This window comes from Canis lupus, chromosome 10 (genome assembly GCF_048164855.1).
Source record: "Canis lupus baileyi chromosome 10, mCanLup2.hap1, whole genome shotgun sequence".
Lineage (NCBI taxonomy): Eukaryota > Metazoa > Chordata > Mammalia > Carnivora > Canidae > Canis > Canis lupus.
Window position 1 is genome coordinate 13,561,787 of NC_132847.1, and position 6,139 is coordinate 13,567,925.

A 6,139-nucleotide genomic window follows, 5' to 3' on the forward strand; every position below is an offset into this window, starting at 1 on the left:
TGTTTCTATACAATCTCAATCAAATTTATGAAAGGATTTTATTTTTTCAGAAATTGGCATATTGATTTCAAAATATATAAAGAAAAAAAATAAAGAAAATAAACAAAACAAAACGTATAAAGAAATGCAAAGGACCTAAAAAAGCCACAATAACTTTGAAGAAGATGAGGATTTATACTCCTGGAGTTCAAGATTTGCTTCAGAACTACAAAAATAAGACCATTGTGTTGGCATATGGATGAATATATAGATCAGTGAAGCAGATCAGAGTCACAAAATAGACCCACATAAAAATGCTCAATTGATTTTTGACAAAATTCTCAAGGTAATTCAGTGGGAAAAGGATAGAATTTTCAAGGGGCCCCAGGACAATTGGATATCCGTGTGGATGTGAGGGTTAATTTTATGTGTCAGTTTTGGCTGGGTCACAGTGCCCAAGTATGTAGTCAAACATTATTCTGGATGTTAGGGTTTTTGTTTTCATTTTTTGGATGAGATTAATATTTAAATTGGTGACTGTGTGAAGCGGACTGCCCTCCCGAATGTGGGTGGGCCTTATCCAATTGGTTGAAAGCTTTACTAGAACAAAAATGTGCCCTGAGCAAAAAGGAATCCTACCAGCAGATGTTCTTTGGACTGGAGCTCTAACTCTTCCCTCAGCCTCCAGCCTCTGCTTCAGATATTGAACTTTCCAAGCCTCCACAACCACATGAACCCATTCCTTAAAATCTCTCTCTCTCTCTCTCTCCTTTTCTCCTCCTCCCTCTAGACATCCCTGACCAATACAGTTGATAAAAGAAACCTGAATGCTAGAGCATAATAAAAATGAACTCAAAAAGGATCATAGACCTATATATAAAAGTCTAATGTTTGAGGGGTGCCTAGGTGGCTCAGTTGGTTGTGTCCGACTCTCGATTTTGCTTTAGGTCATGATCTCAGGGTTGTGGGATTGAGCCTCACATCAGGCTTTACCCTTGGCAAGGAGTCTGCTTGAGATTCTTTCCCTCTGTCCCACCCCATGCTTGCGTGCTCTCTTGCTCTTTCTCTCTAAAATAAATTAATCTTTAAAAAATGTTTTTAATAAAAGTCAAATATTTAAAGAATGAAGCATGGGAAAAATACTTGTGACCTTGGATTATAAGCAAAGCTTTTTCTAGATAGAAAAAAAAATGTCACTCGGAATTAAGGAAAGTAAAAATTTTCACTCAGCAAAATACACCACTAAGATAATAAAAGGTAAGCTATAGATAGCATAAAATATCCCACAGTACATATTTCTGAAAAGGGATTTAAACCCAGAGTATATAAAGTACTGTTACTTGATTTTAAGAAGATCAGCAAAGTATCTGAACCAGTACTGCACAAAAAAGGCAAACAGGTGACAAACACACACTTGAAAAAGTGCTCACCATCATCAGTCATTAGGGAAATACAAAACAAAGCAAAATTAGACACCACGGATAGAAACATCATCTAGTCACAAGAATGGCTAAAATGAAAAACACCGACAATAATGCCAAGTGTTGCCAAGGCCGTCAAGCCCTGAAACTCTCTTACACTGATGGCAGGAACACAAAATGGTATAATGTGAAACATAGACCAACTACATTTACTCAAGAGAAGTAAAAACATACCCACAAAAAGCTTATGCCAAAATGTTTACAGGGCACCTGGGTGGCTCAGTGGTTTGAGCGTCTGCCTTCAGTTTAGTCGTGATCCTGGAGTCGGGCATCGAGTCCTGCATCAGGCTCCTCGCAGGGAGCCTGCTTCTCCCTCTGCCTATGTCTCTGCCTCTCTCTGTGTGTGTCTCATGAATAAATAAAATCTAAAAAAAAAAATAAGTTTACAGAAACTTTATTCATAATAGCACACAACTGAAAAAAAGCCCAAATGTCCATCAACAGTTGAACGGTTAAACAAATCTTCATACATTCATACGATGGAATACTACTTAACAATAGAAAGGAGCAAATCTGGGCAACATACAGTTATCTCAAAAGCATTTTGCTGAGCAAGAGGAGCCTAACACAAAAGGACATATACTGCGTGATTGCTTTACACAAATTTCAAGAATATCCAACTAATCTATATTGATGCAAAAAGAGTACTGTTGTCTGGTGGATGGATCTGGGCGGTACGGGGGGATGCAGGAAAGTAGCATGCAGGAAATTTTACATGTGCTGGAAATGTTCTGCATCGTGGCTAGGGTGGTAGTTTCACAAATGTGTATTTCTTTTAAAATTCATCAAACTGTAGAGTAAAGATGGATACATTTTATTGCATGTAAATTATACTTTAATAAATCGATAAAGTAGATTTTTAAAAAACATTTGCTTATGGGGTGCCTGGGTGACTAGCTAGTTAAGCATCTGCCTTCAGCTCAGGTCACGGTCTCGGGGTTCTGGGATTAAGCCCTGTGTCAGGCTCCCTGCTCAGCTCAGAGTCTGCTTGAGACTCTCTCTCTCCCTCTCCTTCTGCTGCTCTGCTCTGCTTGTGTTCTCTCTCAAGTAAATAAATAAAATCTTCCTTAAAAAAATTTGCTTAAGACTGTCCCACTCCTGAGATGCCTGGGTGGCTCAGTGGTTGAGCATCTGCCTTTACCTCAGGTCCTGGGATCAAGTCCCGCATCAGGCTCCCCGCAGGGAGTCTGCTTTTCCCTCTGCCTATGTCTCTGCCTCTCCCTCTGTGTCTCTCATGAAGAAATAAATTTAAAATCTTTAAAAAGAGATAAGTGTCCCACTCCTGCCACACAGCTGTTCAAGACCACTTGCACACTGCAATCTCCACCTGCAAACTCGTGGAGAGCTCTTCTCTATTTTCTAGAGATCTATTTGCTATGATTCTAGGGATAAGCACACACATCCTTCAGCCCTTGTCTACTCCATTAGAAGAGGCATCTATACAGGAAGTATCTCAGGTCTGGACGGCTAGCCTCACAGTCACCTGGAGTATCCCTTAAGAATACAGGTTCCTGGGCCCTATCCCTGTGGAGTTTGATCATAGGCCTACTTTATTTTTTTTTATTTTTTTATTTTTTTTTTTTTTTTAATTTTTATTTATTTATGATAGTCACAGAGAGAGAGAGAGAGGCAGAGACACAGGCAGAGGGAGAAGCAGGCTCCGTGCACCGGGAGCCCGATGTGGGATTCGATCCCCGGTCTTCAGGATCGCGCCCCGGGCCAAAGGCAGGCGCTAAACCGCTACGCCACCCAGGGATCCCCCATAGGCCTACTTTAAATCCAAGGCAAATGCCACGGTGCTGTCCTGTGTTCATTGCTTGCATTTCCAGCCGCACTAGATTTGAGTCTAGTCTATAGGCTCTGTTGAAATCCAATTCCCCCTCATGTCCAGACTCACCCTACTGGACACTGGCCCCTTTTAATAACACCCCTCTCAAGCTTCAACATTGTAGGGGACAAAATGATGTCACTCTGATCATTTATACAGCAAATTATGAGGGCTCCAAGACAAGTTAAGAGCTCAGTCTTTTTGTAGGGTCCTTGGGTTCTTTCAGCCCCAAGACTCTCCAGGGGAGGAGGTTCCATGGACACAGGAATCAGCCCTACTTGTCACTAACTGCTTGTCAGAGCGCTGAGAACCCACACTTCCCCCTGGGATCTGGATTAAGGATAAAATCCTTTAATGGCACAGTGAAAATGAAGGTCTCAGCTCTGGCTCCATGTCAAGGTGACTCTAAGGGATTCTTACTACTCAACTGTTGTGTTAAATCAGAGGAGGTTTTTCTACAGCCTGTGCCACAAGACCCCTGGTTAGAAAATCTCTTTGCCTGAAAACCATTATTATTTGCCTGAAAACTAAACCTGCAAACCCACAAATATCAGGATAGGCATCAGGCTCTTCACTTAGGATTTTTACCGAAACAAGGTTTTGTTTGCTGCCTCCCAGCTTCCAGGGTAACTTTACAGGGAAATAGGGTGTGTGTGTGTGTGTGTGTGTGTGTGTGTGTGAGAGAGAGAGAGAGAGAGACAGAGAGACAGAGAGAGAGAGCTCTCATGCACATATGATATGCATGCCCACAGAAGAACATATCTGAGACTACAGTTTTAATTCCATGCATTTCAGTTCCTAGAAAACCAGGTAAGACCCTGGACCATTTTTTCAAACTACAGATGTTCTGTATGCCTCATGGACTCTTTAAAATAAGTGTATTTAATCATTTGGGCTCCCATGAGAACCCAGGGGATGGGAACTCTAGCTGGCTGAGAATGAAACCAGATAAATCTCTGTGCAGAGCTATAGAGAGCTTAGGGAGGGGAAAGATTTAGAAGGCAAATGGCAGCATGAGGAAATTCAATAGCTAGAGTCCAGTAACTGGGGTGAAAAGTGAACTCAGAAAGAAAGAGGTGGGTTGGAATACAGAATGCAAGCTTGACCTTCTCTGCAGCTTTGCCTGGGGCCCTGGTGACAGCTGTTCACTCTCAACCTTCTCTACCTGTTTGCCAACAAGGGCGCTTTGGAAAGCACAGAGCACACCTTCCATGATTTAACCTAGTTTCCACTGTTGAAACACTCTGAATCTCTATTATGTCTTTCTGATTCTCTCCAGTGGAAAAGAAAAAAAGAGACAAGCCAACTACTTTGCCAGACATTCCCTCTTGTCAGAATGATCTAGACAGAATTCCCCCTGGTTTAGGATCTCTTAGGAAGCCCTAAGGCATCGTATTTTACTAAATTGATGATACTTGTAGGATTTTGTAAACTCATACAATTTTAGAATTAGAGAGGCCATTGGAAATTGTGCAGTCCCAACTCTTAATTTGAGGCATTTAATAATTTATGAAAAAATACATATTGTTATGCCCCCTACTCTAGAGGCAGGAATCAAGAATCAGAAAGAGTCTGAGGGGCAGCCCGGGTGTGTGGCTCAGCGGTTTAGTGCTGTCTTCAGCTCAGAGCGTGATCCTGGAGACCCGGGATCGAGTCCCACGTTGGGCTCCCTGCATGGAGCCTGCTTCTCCCTCTGCCTGTGTCTCTGCTTCTCTCTCTCTCTCTCTTTCTCTCTCTCTCTCTCCTCTCTCTCATGAATAAATTTTAAAAATCTTCTTTAAAAAAAAAAAAAAAAGAGTCTGAGACCTGCCCTCAAACACCACCATGCCCCTCATTTACCCCCTCTAATTGGTGGCTTTGAATTTCCCTCAATTTGGGGTTGTCAATTCTTTAGGTAACTACCTGCAATGTTCCTTATCTTAATTCTTTGCATTGTTCATCTCTTTTGGACTTTAGAGATAGGTCTTAGTGATATGCGTAAAACAGGTAAAAATCCTGCCCCAGGTGAGTTCATATTCTAGTGGAGGAAATAGTCAACAAAATTAAAGACATACGGGCTATCACATCAGATACTGATGATAAAAGAAGAAAAATAAGATTATGACTGAGAGGCTGGTGGCACGCTTAGATGAAGTGGGTAGTTAGGAAAGGCCTCTACACTTGGTGACACTTGAATACACATGTGAGTGAACTAAGAGAATGAACCCGGTAGAAATCTGGGAATGGTATTCCAGGCCCCAGAAAACCTCTGCAGTTCAAATGAGTTTGGCATATTTAAGAAACAGCAAAATACCCCCTAGAGCTAACATAGAGTGAATGAGGCAGGTAGGAGGTGAAGTCAGAGATAAAAAGAGGATGGATCATGTACAGGTGCAGAGCCTGGAAGGCAGCAGAGAAACAACCTCAGTGATTTTTCCAAGGGCAGAGATGCAATTGGTCCTGCCCCTACCAGACCAAAGGTGACTTTAAGTCACTATAAATTTCTGAAGTCAAAATCTGTCTTTATGGTATCATACAGTCCCAGGCGCCAGACATGATACAGCAGACCACCAGAGGAAAAGCAGGTTGAGAGCAGGATGAGTCATCCCCAAAAGGAATATGATGACTGATATACTTTGAACAGAAAGGTACACGTTGAGAAATACAGCTGGGATTTTTCAAACCATGAAAGATGTGAGAGGGTCCTAATGGAATTAATTATCTTTAGCACTTTTTAAATAGGTTTGTCTACTAAAGGTATAGTCGATTTTTTTTTCTTTTACAGATGTGTAAAAAGAAGCCTCTGGAAGGCCAGTCAGTCATGAGCAATTCTTAAGTGGTGAGCCCTCCAGGAATGGTCAGAGGAGAGCCC